Raw genomic sequence first — 14459 nt, forward strand, 5'->3', positions numbered from 1 at the left:
AACCAATGCAAACACCATTTTTTTGTATGTAAGTCTTACTGTTAAATGACACAATGGTAGAGGCCAGGTAGAAGGCTAAAAGCTCTAGAAAATCTTATGTCATGATAAGACAGCCATTCTGAAATGAAACAGCACCACATGAGTCAATTGCTGCTTGGACGGTTACAAAAAGCTTGTCATGCAGTACAGAATAAAATTATTCCTTAATGCCCCCTGACAATGCAAAGTTCGCCCCTGGTGCACCCATCTTCAAAGCTTCGACTACCAAATTCTTCAGCACAAGTGGGCCCTATAGTGCTAGTACACTGAGGTGATGCTGAAGGATTACACTGACGTTGCGTTGCCAGCTATCCCTTTCTGTAACTATGGCCTGGGAAGGACAGAGTAGCTTGTGGGTTTTTGCAGAAAAACATACCTTAAGCACGCTGCCTTTGCATGACCTGACTTAGATGCACTGGGTGCAAGGTGCATCCAGTTTCATGCCACAGAGCAGAGCGGTTGCCCTAGTCTTGATGTTCACAGGTGTGCTGTCCACTAGTCTGACGCGCTTTTCTATGGCTGAGGCAGCTTTCTTATTGAAGATTGGTGTTGGGAGAATGACGAAGCCTCCTTCCTTGTCGCTCAGCATTAATTCGAGGTCAGACTTCCTGAAAAAAGCTGCTGTACCACGTAGGACTGAAAGGCCATCTGTGGTGTCGTGTCGAGCATGTAGTAGAACATAGAGGCTTTCTGAGAGACACTGCTCCATTTGGTCGCTCAGCGATTTGTCCACAAATATGACTGCAGACAAATCGTCAAGCTGTACAGTAAAACCTCGTTAAACCGTACCTGCTTAAACAGCATTTTCGTTTTAAAAGTAGTAAAGTCAAATCCCCGACTCAGTGGCCATTGAACATAATGTGTTTTGTATTCACATAGACCGTACCAGCTTATTGTGTACGTATTGGTTAACACATAATGTTTCCACTTTTCTTTGCGCAAACACGGCGGTGCGTCGTCTCCATCGGGCGGCCCGGCAGAATAGTAAGCCTCAGAGATCAGCACAATGACCTCCAATCGCTCTGTGTGTTTGCGCATGAAGCCACATCAACATCATTTCGGCGCTGTGCCAGAGAGCGTTGCGGCATCATGCAAGCTGGAGCTCGCGTCATGCCGAAACTCGGATAAAAAAGACACCAGGTGCTTAGCATAGAAGAAAAATTAGACATTGTTCGTGCTATCGAATGTGACGCAGAAAGTCGGCGCTGGCTACTGTTCACTACGGTGTGTGGGATTTGGAATGCAAAGAAGTTGCTTGACAGCGCTGCTGCGACCATGAAGAGATGTTGGCTACGAGGTTCGACTTTTCGCCATCGTTGCCTCTGTCGTTGCCGAAGTGTCGCCTAGCAAATGTGGTAAGGACAACATGGAAAGCAACAGCATGGGCGATTCAGGCCCGACAGTGGCAGAAGCTGTGCGTTACGTCAGCCTCATGAATGCAATCGTCGCTACGAGAACAGCAACCCGCAATGAAAAGGTGCCCTGCGACTTCTGCAACACTACCCCGCCTGTGAACGGAGATTATGCAAGGCCAACGAGGAATCTGCCATGCGAGTGTTTGCCGAGAAGAGGGCACTGGCTTACAGCTTCAGCCAGTTTGAGGCCGCTGTCGTCGCTGCTAGGCCACCGCGGCATCAAACAAAAATAACATGGTTGTCGCGCGAAGTAAATAAATACTGCATGTTTTTCCTCCTATCATCGCACTCTCTCCGAGTTCCGTTTTTGACAGATAAGTGGGCGATCTCATGCTATTTCGGTTAAGCAGTACTACCGTTTAGTACATACTTTTTCCAAGCTCTGGCCAACTATGGTTTAACGAGGTTTCACTGTATTGCCAAGATGAATTTTAAACGAGATCGTCTGGCCCTAATGAATTAGGTTCCAAAGCCTGCATTGGCTAAGAGGTTTGTATGGGAGTCATAGGAGCTGCATTTATTAAAGATGAACTGCACAACTTTTTCTTGCACCTTTTCTATTTTTGATATGTTAGTTGATGTGTGCGGAAATCGGATAATGTTAGAGTATTCTAAGATGGAGCAAACAAAAGTTGTATAAGCTAGCAGTCTGGTGCCCTTCAGTACAAGGTGTCAAAATTGTCTAAGAAACAAAAGTTTGCATAATGCGATTGAAGTAATGTTATCAATGTGTAAGTTCCATGAAAAGTCAAAAGTGAATGTAAAACCTAGGTGCTTGTGGCGATTTACTTTTCTCAGGCAAGTCCCACCAAGAATGTCAGAAAATTCCAAAGGCTTCTTTTTTGTTGTACAGGACATACATACAGATTTAGTGGTGTTAATAGATATTTGCCATTTTTTGCACCAAATGGACAACAAGTTGAGTGCCCTGTTTAAAGAATAAGCACTCTTTGTTACTCCCACTTTCTTTATAAATACTGTTTTACAATGATTGCAAAAAGCTTAATGCCACATTCAACGTTAGCAGTAGTGTCATTAATAAAGAATAAAAAATAGCAATGGGCCCAACTCTGGCCCTCGAGGGACTCCTGAGGTGACTGCTACAGACCTGGAAGGAATGCTATCAACAATGATATACTGTGTTTGATCCAATAGGAAGTTTTTGATCCATGCAGTAAGCTTACCATCCTTTATTGTAGCCTCAAGTTTTGTAACTACTTTAACCTAGCCTGCACAATCAAATGCTTTGCTGAAGTCAAGAAGGATCATGTTATGCCCCACTTCGCTTAGTTGTGTGACTGCTGAGAGGCCACTTCTAAAGCCGTGTTGTTGAGGTGCTAATATCTAATATATGTTCTCGCTCAAGAAATACAGTGACATATTTGCAAATAATCTGTTCCAATATTTTACAAGATGCACTGGTAAGTGAGATTGGCCTGTAATATGAAGGTTCATTGATGTCACTATATTTATGTATAGGAATCGCGTTCACTATTTTCCAGTCATCGGGTAGTTGTGCAGATGAGAGTGATATGTGGTATATTATGGCAAGGTATTTTGCATGCCTTTTTAAAAACTTACCTGGGATATTACCTGGACCATTAGCTTTTTTGATGTCAAGGTTAAGCAATAAATTAAGGACGCTGGGATTAGTTGTGTTTATTGAATCAATGATTTTAGGAGGACAAGGCAGGGAGGGAAGTAAGCCATTATCTGTAGTGAAAGCTGGGAAAGAAAGGTGATGTATTCGCTCGAGTGGTTCTCCTTTTAGAGACCGTTCAGGTGATACACCTGGACATGAGCAAAAGTATCTCCAAGACCTGTGTGGATTGTTGGTAGTGAAGACAGGCAATGTTGTGCTGAAGTAGTGATACTTTGTATGCTTTAGCTTTTCTCTGAAGTCAACGAGAGTGGAGGTCAGTTTATTCTTCAAAGATTGATTCGAACCTTTTGTTTTAATGGTATGTCTAAGTATTTTTAATTTAAACTTCGCTTCAAAAGCCTCATGCGATATCCATGGGTTTTTCTTTTGTGCTTTGCAACATTTCATTGGGATTGTAGGAACAGAAGGCCACAAACATAAAGAATGGCAAGTTTGATGTGCAGTGTAGTGCAATCGAATTAAATTGATCCCCACAAAGTGTCAACATCACAGCACTGTTTAGAAGCTTCTTGGAGGGAAACATCAAATTTGTGCACTAGGTGACAGAGAACACTCACATCATCTACTCTGTGAAAGTCAAGGACAGCATGCACCAGGTCCGGTTTCGTTATGTTGCCTTCTAGAGAGAGCTTACATTTAGGTATGTCGTGGTCCGACATACAACCAACGATAGCCATCTCAATTCTGTGAAGTGAGAAGTAGTCGCTTGTAACGAATGTGCAATCAAGTATGCTACTTGCAGAGCCTTGTGAGTGGGTTAGCTGGTAGCGCTCTGTTGTGTGCCGTCAAAATGCGCAGCAACATCTAGTTAGTACTGGTAGACTACCTGGTGCAGGTTAAATTTCAGCATTAGATCCGCAAGTGCAGTGGATGAGGCTAGTGCATGGTAATCCAGTTCAGGTCCGGCAGGCTCAAGTCCCCCATGAGGATCACTCTGCTAGTATGAACGTGGCACTGCATAAACTCCTGCAAAGCAAGCATGCCTTCGAACCTGCTAGTAGGGCTTCGATAAACAGAGCCAGCAAACATGCCAGTGTTGTACAATATTGTGCAAAATAAAGCTTCCTTATTGGAGTCGTCAGGACTTGGAGCAAATGGAATATCATTCTTGAGTAGCACAGCCACACCCCCACTATGAGACAGCCTAACTTTACGAATAACAGAAATTTCGTGACTGAAGATGTCTGCCGAGAGCCAGGTTTCAGTGATGGCCACTATGTTGGCCAGTATTGACAAGGGAGGCAATGGCAACATTCAACGATCTGCAACGTTATTTTGCGTAGCTCCTGCGTTTCGCCAGAGACCATGCTGCTGCAAACCTAGGTGATTGGTTGAAGTTGCACTCTGTCACACAAAGTGCGCACAAAAAAATCACAGACTTATTTCACTAAGTTTCTCTTGAATTCATGTTAATAAAGGTGGTCTTTTGTTGAGCGTGCCAAGTCTGCTCTAGAGTGTGCATTACATTGTGCGACCTATAATGTGAAGTGACCTGTATAACAAAGAATTTTGGAGCTCCAGAACAGTTGGTTATAAAGGTTGTACTCCAAAGCGTGCAGGTAGAGAACTCAGTGGGAAGCTTTGTAGGCTATGTATGCGTCGTGTCTTTTGCGTTTACAGCCTTGTGGGCTTTGCACGGACAGCATGACGACACAGCCGTCTCCAGTGCACTCACCTCAAGCCGAATTTACCCCTGCCATTGAATCTCCTCTGCAATTTAAAACAAGATCATCACGAAATGAGCTTTTAACTAAAATAATTAGCAATGTTTTGCCACTGCTTTTTGTTAGGCCAGTCATTTGAGCTGATACAGCTAGGCTTAGTGAAAGACACCAATGCTCCCACAAAAGTGGTTTGATTTGCATCTACTAGATGGCACCACAGAATTTAGTCTTGGCTATGTATCGGCAATGCTGAACACTCAACTAAAAGCATGCCAGAAGACAAGCACAATGACAATTCAGAGCCATTAAGCACGCATTTATCTAAACCATCGAAATGTTATACTAAAGCTGGCTGGTATCAAGGAAAGAACAAATTTAGGAAAGCATAACTGATATTGGCTATACTTGCATATGCATGTATGATATGAAGACTGTAAAAGGCTGGTTTTCTCTGAATGAAAGACAGATGGCAGTCAGCTCTTGTTCTGTGATTCATGTTAGCTTTTCTGTCCTCATTTAATTGTGCTGTTTCAGCTTGCACTGAACCTAGAAGTACGTATTTATTGTAACACGCCCCCTCCACTATAACTTCCGAGCCCCAAGACTGCAAAGTATTAAGTTTAATTATTGTATTATGGTGTTTAAAACGTTCCAAAACCGGAATATGAGGAACACCATAGTGAAAGTCTTTGGATTAAACCTGACCACTTGGGGTTCCTAAATGTGCCCTCAAAGGACGGCACACAAGCATTTTTTTCATTCCATCACTATTCATTTCTAAAACAGTGCCAAAGACGAGCACAAGGAAAGGAAAAACAACACAAAGGTGAGCTCGTCCTGGTGTACTGTACCATATTGTGGTGTGCTCATCGGTGTCTCTGTTTTTTATCATACGTTATCAGGGATCGAACCCACGACCATGTGCTCAGCAGCAGAACACTATCACGGCCACCATGGCAGGGGGGTTCACCACAGCTCAGGACGGCGGGGGTTGGGGGGGGCACAGCTGCCAGTCACGAACAGTGCTTTGCGCTATTTTTTGCCACTAACCTGTGCTTTGAGAGAAAACATTGTAACTGGCATCATCCGTGTACGCTGCAGTAGATAGTATATGGCTAGGGTTCTTCATTTTCAGACAGGGACCAATAATTCCCAATTTGTGCATCCCAAACAAGCATTACAAAAACCAAATTCAACCCGATTTTCCCTCAAATTCCACCCTTCTGTAAAGCGTGAGAACAAATGACAAGTGTTACAAAATCAATGAACGTTGCCCTTCCTGTGTCAGCAAATGGTCAAGGTATGTCAATGTTTTGTCTGCGTCTGTGTGAAAGACAATGTTTGTCTTTCACACAGACTTAAAGAAGTGGCTGGCAGTTACGCAGTAAAAGTGGTATTTTTGGCAAAAAACAATATAGGTAGCGTGTGTTCTAAGGTTAAAAATAAGTTCGAAAGAAAGGATGATGCAAAGAATGAATGTAGCGTTAAACATCCGCGCAAGAACCAATTTGTTGATTGCCCAAAAAACGTTGTTTATCAGATTCCTACGACGTGTGGTCGTGTGTACGTAGGGCAGACTGCGAGATGCATTAACGCGAGGTTAAGGGAACACTTGTCCAGTCTGAAAGGTCGCCCAAGTACGCATTTGGCAATGCATTGTCAAGAACATGATTGCTAACCTTGTCTTAGTATCACCGACATTTTGTTTAGGCATAGGAATCAAACCACGAGGGAAATTGTGGAAGCACACTCGATTGAAAAACAAAAAGAAAAATGCAACAGCCATCCTTCTGTTTCATTGCTGGATAAGGAAAATTCCCTTCTGTCTCCACATCTTTAATGTATTTTATTGTAAGTGGTTGTTTCATGCACCTTGCTGTTTTTATGTTGACCGGGTGGCTTTGGTCCACGGCATTTTATCTCAAGTGTTATATGCGCTATAGGCGTGCTCTGTTGACTAGATTGCGCAGATCTACGGGTATTTAAGCAGGAAGTTCTTTGAAAATAAAACCAGTTGTTAGAAAGCGCTCATCCTTGTGTTGCTCCTCTTCTTTGTCCCTGTTTGTTTGCGTACAAAAAGCTTTTTAAAAAATGAATCTGTTCCAACTAGGCCGACTTACAGTTATTATTAATAATACATGAATATTATATATGCTTCATTTCTGAATATTCAAGCTAATGCCAACATATGTAGTGTATTCAGCGCCTGCCCGCCTTCGATTAACGAAGGCTTGTTAACCATTCAGTATCCATGTTTACATGAACATCACAATAACACATTGCATCCTATTCCCCACACGTCACCCGCATGTAAACAGCGATGATGTGCTAGGAAGCGAACACAGCGCTGAGTTGCTCTGCACTGCGCTAGCGCTGACATTGAGAGACTGTTTTACCAATAACGGTAAATTATAATGCCCAGCAGGTTGAAGATGGTCACAGAAATGCTGAAAATGCAAATGATAATGAAGGTCAGTTATACTTCACTTTCATTCTGTGGGGATGCGTGACTTACGCCTCCCCTGAGATCTAGGTTTCCCGCATAGATCGTCTCCTGCAGGGCGGCTTCGCCCGCCGCGTGGCCTGGCGCCCGCGGCGGTCCGAGTGGTTGAAGCGCAGCGCGAGAGATGGCGCTAGTGTTGCGCTGCGGCGGGGTTACTTAGGCGCGGGAAAGTAAGGCGCTTGGGCTCTTTGGGTTCGGGAAGCGAGCGGGACGGACGCCCGTGCCGCCCGCGCGTGCGCCGACCATGCTTCTGCGAGACCGTCTCGCGTGGCCGCCTTGAACACCGTTCGTGTGACAGTACGCGCGAGCGACCAGGCGTAGGGATCCAGCATGGGGCGAACATATTCGCTCGCAATGCGGTCGCGGTAAGTCGGACTTCTAGATTTGTCGCGCGCCCATCGGCATGTTTTGGGGATAGCAACTCGGCTAGCAGGCATTGATCTATGAAAGGTGCAATAAATGCCCTTGTGACTGTTTGCACTACTGTGTTGTCGTTCCTTTGTCCCCAAGAGTACGGAGGAGAACCGCGTATCTCCCACAATTCATAGTCATATCATTGATGGTATTGCTTCTTGGGGTAATACCTATCATTGTCATCTTTCCTCTATTCAGCACATTCAAAATCAGGTTACCCACATTATAACGCAAAGCCATTTTTTCTCTAACACCTCTTCACAACTACGTACAAACCGCATTCCTCAAGTTACTGATTTGTTTAACTATCATTTAGCGATATTCTTTTTCAAATTGCCCCCCCCCCCCCCCCCCAACTCAAGAAGTTTCTTACAACTTCGTTAGTTCTGATCTCTTTTTTAATCCTAATAACACAAGGTTTGCAGCACAAGGAAATTTCCTGTTGCCTTTATGTCATACTAACTAAGGAAAGATGGCTTCCTATTTTTGCACGCTTAAACTTTGGAACAGTCTACCATATTCCACTAAGTTGTTATCTACCTTATACTCTTTCAAATACCAACTCAAGAATTATTTGCTGTCTGATTAATTTCCTATAATGTTATTTTGCTAATTAGTAGCTGTGTAATTGGCAATGATTGTGCATTTTTCCTCTTCCTTTTGTTTTTTATGTGTGTCATCACTCAGTTTCTTGGTTATATTTTGCTCATTTCATATTTTGTTTCTCTGCTCTGTATTCCGCTTTATTTTTTATATAACTTCTAATCCAAGGGTCCCAGTGCAGTCTGACTTTGGGAACCTTGTCTGTATACCATTTCTTGTAGCCACTTGTTATGAATGAATAATAAACTGAAACTGAACTGAACCAGGGCTTATGGTATAAAAAAAATGCATCACACCTTTTGTAAAGTATGCCTATGTGCAGCAATGTTCGTGCTTTTCTTCCTATGCTGAAGTGCAGAAAACAAAGTAAGCAAGGGATCACCAAGCACATCTATATTTGTTGTCTTTGTTTATGTGATTTTCTTACAAAGTGTAAATAATGTCTGTAAATGAGGAGTTGTATAGATATTGTTATGAGCCAATTGTGCTGCAGATGTAGAAGAAGGTGCTGAAGTGTAGAGTTCACAAGAGGAAGGACGAAGTGACGTTTATTGTCTGCCATCTTTGTTGTTGCTGCCCCATTTTTAGCCTCCTTGTACGTAATGTCAATAAACCCCCCCTTTCTGTAGATATCCTGGTAACATCTTGGTGGAGTTGCAGGATACATCACGATCCCATCACGGAACTTCAGAACGGACATCTTGTGAGCCATTCAACCATGTCGATTGAGAGGACCACTGCTTGAGCTTCCACTACCACAACACCAATTGTCTTGACCCAACTCCGAGATCTTGGCTCCGTCTCTGGAACTGACACCATGGACAACGAAGTCTGGCTAATCGAATGCAAATGAGCCAGTAAGAATAATCGGTGGGACCCGACTATAATGCTGGCTAACATCATCTATTACCTCAAGGGAACAACCTGTGCTTGGTTCCAAACACATGAGCAGGAATTGATCAATTGGGACACCTGCAAGCAAAAGATGTAGGAACTCTTTCGGAAGCCAGTTGGACGCCAGTGAGCCGTCAAGAAGGAACATTTATGTCGGGCCCAAACATCTACTGAACCGTATGTTGTGTACATTCAAGATTTATTAGCACTCTGTCGGCAGGTCGACAACAAGATGCCCGAAGCTTACAAAGTCAGCCACATTCTTAAAAGGCATTGCTGCTAATGTTTTTAATTTACTGGTCTATAAGGACTGCTAGACTGTCGACGACATCATAAGAGAGTGCTGACCCTTTGAAGAAGCAAAGAGCCGTCGTGTCTCACAACAATTCGTTCGGCTCCCTAACACTGCCACTACCCCATAGTGAAAATATCCAGCTGCCTGGTGCCGAAAACTTGCTGCATCTTGTATTGCGCAAGATCGAGGCTGGATCTCCATCGGTTCCTCAGACTTGTTCTTATTGACGAGTCCCGCCTGGCAGTATCTTTGATTCAAGCTGTCATATGCGAAGGGTTGGCAAGCGCAGGCATCCATTCCATCTGTGCTCTAAATAGCCCAACCATCAGCACTTACTTTCGACTTCCCTGCCCACAGCCGACCTATCTCGGATATCGCAACCCAAACCAGTGGCGCACACATGATGACAAGCCAATATGCTTCAAATGCAATGAGAGAGGTCATATTTCCCGCCATGGTTGCTATGGTCGGCTTCCTTGTCCTGCGTACACTTACCGCCCGGAAGAGAGCCGTTCCTTACCCTTTCATGCTCGCAATGACCCACCACACTATAATATTGCTGCTCCAACTCCATGCTACGACCACCGCTCGCCATCTCCACAGAACCGGCACTCTCTCTCACAGATTGCCCATCGCTCGCCGACGCCATAGCCTCGCCATCCCTCTTTGGAAAAGTGACCAGTGCAGCTCCCGGAGTAGATGCTGCATTGGCCAACCAACTCGGAAATCCTCTGTTGACCCTCGCCACCCGACAAAATCTTTTGGACATACAAGTGGATGACCTGCCTGTTTCGGCACTCACAGACACGGGGCGCAATTATCGGTTATGCGCGCTCGCATTTCTCGCTGTCTCCGCAAGGTTCTGATGCCTGTGGCATTGCCTGTCGTTTGTGTACTGCGCATGTGAGTTTTGCTATCCATCAGACCTCAGCTCTATTCGCTGTTCTGCACTAGTGTCCACATGAACTCATCCTCAGGCATGACTCCCTGCATACGCATTCTGCCCTGATTGACTTCTTTTCTGGCTTTCTACAGTTAGAACTCCCTACTGTGCCTGGTCTGACCACTGAGTCACCACATCGTTTATCTGTCGCCAAGTTTGTTCGCCTTTGACCAGCGACCACGGCGTAGGTCACACTGACCTCAGATCCTGTGGTTTGTGACGACAACTGCATGATCTTTCCTTCCCTAGGCGCTCTTTTGACAAGAAGTGTAACCCTCCCTCACTCTGTTGTGACTATTTCTACGAACCGGGCATATATCCCTATTCTTGACTTTGGACGCACACCACATTTGCTTCCCGAAGCCAATTTGCCTTCCGTCATCACCTGCTCATCCCCACACAGACATTGTCCACGTTGTCCGTCTCAAGCCCTATTGTGCCTCGGAAACCCCTAAGTACCTTGTGTGCTAGTTCTTTCATGTAACTTTGTTCACCTGCACTGAGTCGGTGCTTTTGCCGCCGGAGGGTAGTGTTATGAGCCAATTGTGCTGCGGATTTAGAAGATGCTGACGTGTAGACCGGACAAGAGGAGGACGAAGTGAGGTATATCATCCGTCATTTTTGTTGTTGCTGCCCATTTTTATTGTCCTTGTACATAGTGTAAACAAACCCTCTTTTCTGTAGATCTCCCTGTAATTATATGTTTGTCACGTGACTTGCGAGTTGCTCTCTATAAACATATGCATCCAAAATGAGATTATGTGTTAACAATTTGTGAAATCTATCAGGTAAATCCCAAACAGTGGGCTGCCAGAGTACAAAAATCCCAATTTCTCTCCAGTGTTCTTATTTAAAGATAAGGCCCGATTTCGGCCCAGAGCCCCTGCTCATCTTTCCCTCCAAATTCAGTGATCTACCAATGGTGCTATTCAAATCTGATATAACTGCTGTACCCACTAGTGCAAGGGCTGATGTGTAGCCCTTTGTGTGCCGAATGTTTTAGACATTTTAAATGTGTTAGCATTTCTATGCCTACCCAATGAGAAATTTGTCCGCCACGTAAGACAATGAATGGCTCATACAGAGGTCACAAGTGCTCGGCAAAGTGAAGCGAACTGCACACATTCAATGAAATCACCCATACAACACACAGAACAGCACACATTTCCATAAAGAACAAACTCAAAACAAGCATATGAACCATCAATAAAGCACTGCATACCCCCTCTCAGAAAATTGAAACAGCTTCGTTAAATAAACCTCAATTCACCTTAATTTACATTACAACATTCACACATTAACATAATTCACATTATTAACACCAAGGGTCGTGGGTTTGACTCTCACCAAATGTCAAGGGTTTGAGTGACTTAATTAACTGTGACTCATACTTTAATTAACAGCAACGGTAGTGGGTTTGAGTGCTGTAATGAACTCTATACTAATTAAAGCTGCCTTATCATGTTTGCTGTTGAACATGATAAGTGGACGACCAATAAGGGTTTATACTGGCCTGATAAAGTCTCATAAGATTGATGACACCGGGCTGCATGGAATTGAGCAAGTGGCACAATGCTTATGCACACTTAGACAAGTACCAGAGGAGTTCTTGTGTGAATTTTTTTCTATCCCCCGTGTGCTAGAGGTTTTACGTAAGTGCTAGAAATTTAATTTTTAGATAACACGCTAGCAGGCTTAAAATTAAAATGCTACTATTTATTTTCGGCGTTGCTGAATATTTTAGTGTTTAACTCAGAAAATTCAAACAAAAATTTACACTTGCAATAAACAACAATTATAATTATGGTAGTTTCTTAATCTAAACCTTACTTGTTCTATGAGAAAAGAAGATTCTGGACAGGCGCGTGCATCAATGCCCAGACGAGTATATTTTATACATATTTTCCTTCAGATGTAGAAACATGGGAAGGCAGGCTGTGCTGCTAGCGCGGGCTATCCCAACAGACACGTATAGACCTTTTTTCTGTTTATAAACATAGGCCCCCGCAAACTTGTGGTTTTGCCTCCTGACGTAGCCCACTAAATTTAGCGGGTAAAAAAAAGGTAATGGGGTGTAGCGATAATGCACTAAAACAGAATCCTGCAGATGTTCAACGCTTTCCCCTGTACATAACCGTAATATTACAAGTCAAGTTTGCCGTAACTTGTATAAAAATTATGAGTAGTATTAGTTTTCAGGCATTATGGTGCCCTTCTTTTATCCAAACATGTAAAAACAGACTTTCCTTACATTGAAAAAAACTTGAAAAGACGCTTTTTATTCTGGTGTAGTGGACTGATAAGGCATGTGACCGGCAGTCTCTTGGGGTCACACACTCACTGCTGTGATCATACGAAAGATCGTCTATGACTCAAGCATGGCACTTAGTGGGTTAGTAGCAAACATGCTGTCTTACACTGTGTTCTGGCTCAACCATAGGGGACAGATAAAGCACTGTTCTTTGAGATCAAGGAAGTGTCCTGGCCATCAGAACATGGCGTCAATCTACAGCTCTTTATTCTCGGCATTCCCAGTCATACAATAGCAGCGCAGTGCCATATTTTCCTTTGGATAGAATTGTAACAAACTCTGATGGCATGAAGGCCATTTTCGTGAATTTTTCACGTGTTGAATGATCACCACATGTTGCCTACTCGCTCATGACATCTGTGCAAATTGCGAAGTTCCAAACCAGATTAACTAAAGAAAAGGTTTAATTTTCCTGTAAGCATATTTCATTGTTTGTCCCGAATGACCAGAAACACTACTCGGCACAATTTTAATTGGCCTCCTATTGACTATGTATACGGGGCATGTCAGTTTACAACTACTGGAGCCCCAACTTGGAACAGTATACCCCCTGATATAAAAAAGAAGTATCCCACAATCCCGGCCCTTTATTAAAACAATACTATATGAGCTTGGTCTTATTATCATGACATTTCTAATTATTGTTTGTGTGCTGCTGTCTTTTAGAGCACGTCTTCTCTATTGCACCATTTGGTTATTGTACTTGTTCTTCTTCTCAGAATGTATATTAATATATGATCTTGTTTAAAGGGCCCCTCACCAGGTCTGGCCATTTTGAGCTGACAAGTACAGAGCATACATTGTGTGATAACAATCGTGTCTGCAAACTATTACATCACTACACGCTGCGGAAAGATCTGAAATTTCAAACCGAACGCCGTTTTTTCTTCTCCTCACGGCCGCTGTGCTCCAAGCTGCAGGATGACATAGTCACGACCCTGCACCTACGTACTCGAGTCTGCAGTGTGACATCGCCCGTGGCGACGTGTGACTTCAAGAATTATTCAAGGCACCATCTGTTATTTGTGTGATCTGTTGCTTGAACTGACGAATGGAAGTTTAGAGAAATAATAAACCACACAAACGGAATGTCTTCGTGTTTTTTTGCTTTACTTCGCACCGAAGCAAGAGAGATGTACTTCCGCTTCGTCGGCTTGTTCCCACGGTCGTGCGGTCACGTGCATAGGTACTGAAACTATGCAATTTTCTACCGTGCTCCAGCGCGAAATCATGCTCTGCGATACGCTTATTCTGCCTCAGTATTTGTGTAGCACTGAATTATACCGCTAGTCATGTTTCCTTGTGCACAGCGCGCAAAATCATGCGCTGTGCGAATAAGACAGCCGGTCGCACTCAATGCCGTCAGCGCAAATGTGTAGCGCTGGAAAAAAAAAAGTGAAGACAGGGCTTCACTTGCGAAGGCTAGACGGGGCGAGTGGAGAGGGAGTCTCGCTATGCAGTGGAGCTTGCCTGCTGAAAACATGGGTTTGCAGCACTGAAATATTTATATCTCGGCTGTTAATGAGCCGACTTGAAAAACTTTTGAGGCAGAACGTTCCCTAGAGGACACGTAACAACTTCCAGCGTATAACCAAAATTTGCTATGGGGCCTGGTGAGGGGCCCTTTAAGGTGGTGTACTGGCAAGAAGTGAGGCTTAAAGCATCAGGAACAATATTTATTTTTCAACCATTTCGCTAGACTCTGGCTGCGCATG

At 43.8% G+C, this 14459-nt stretch overlaps 1 protein-coding gene across 2 annotated transcripts in view; it reads right to left on the reverse strand.

Annotated features, from left to right (window-relative positions):
* The window catches only part of LOC126538478 (transmembrane protein 117-like), a 165256-nt gene that overhangs the window by 40219 nt on the left and 110578 nt on the right, over positions 1-14459 (reverse strand). The gene's annotated exons all lie outside the window — the stretch shown is intronic.

The sequence above is a fragment of the Dermacentor andersoni genome, chromosome 4 (genome assembly GCF_023375885.2).
Source record: "Dermacentor andersoni chromosome 4, qqDerAnde1_hic_scaffold, whole genome shotgun sequence".
Classification (NCBI taxonomy): domain Eukaryota; kingdom Metazoa; phylum Arthropoda; class Arachnida; order Ixodida; family Ixodidae; genus Dermacentor; species Dermacentor andersoni.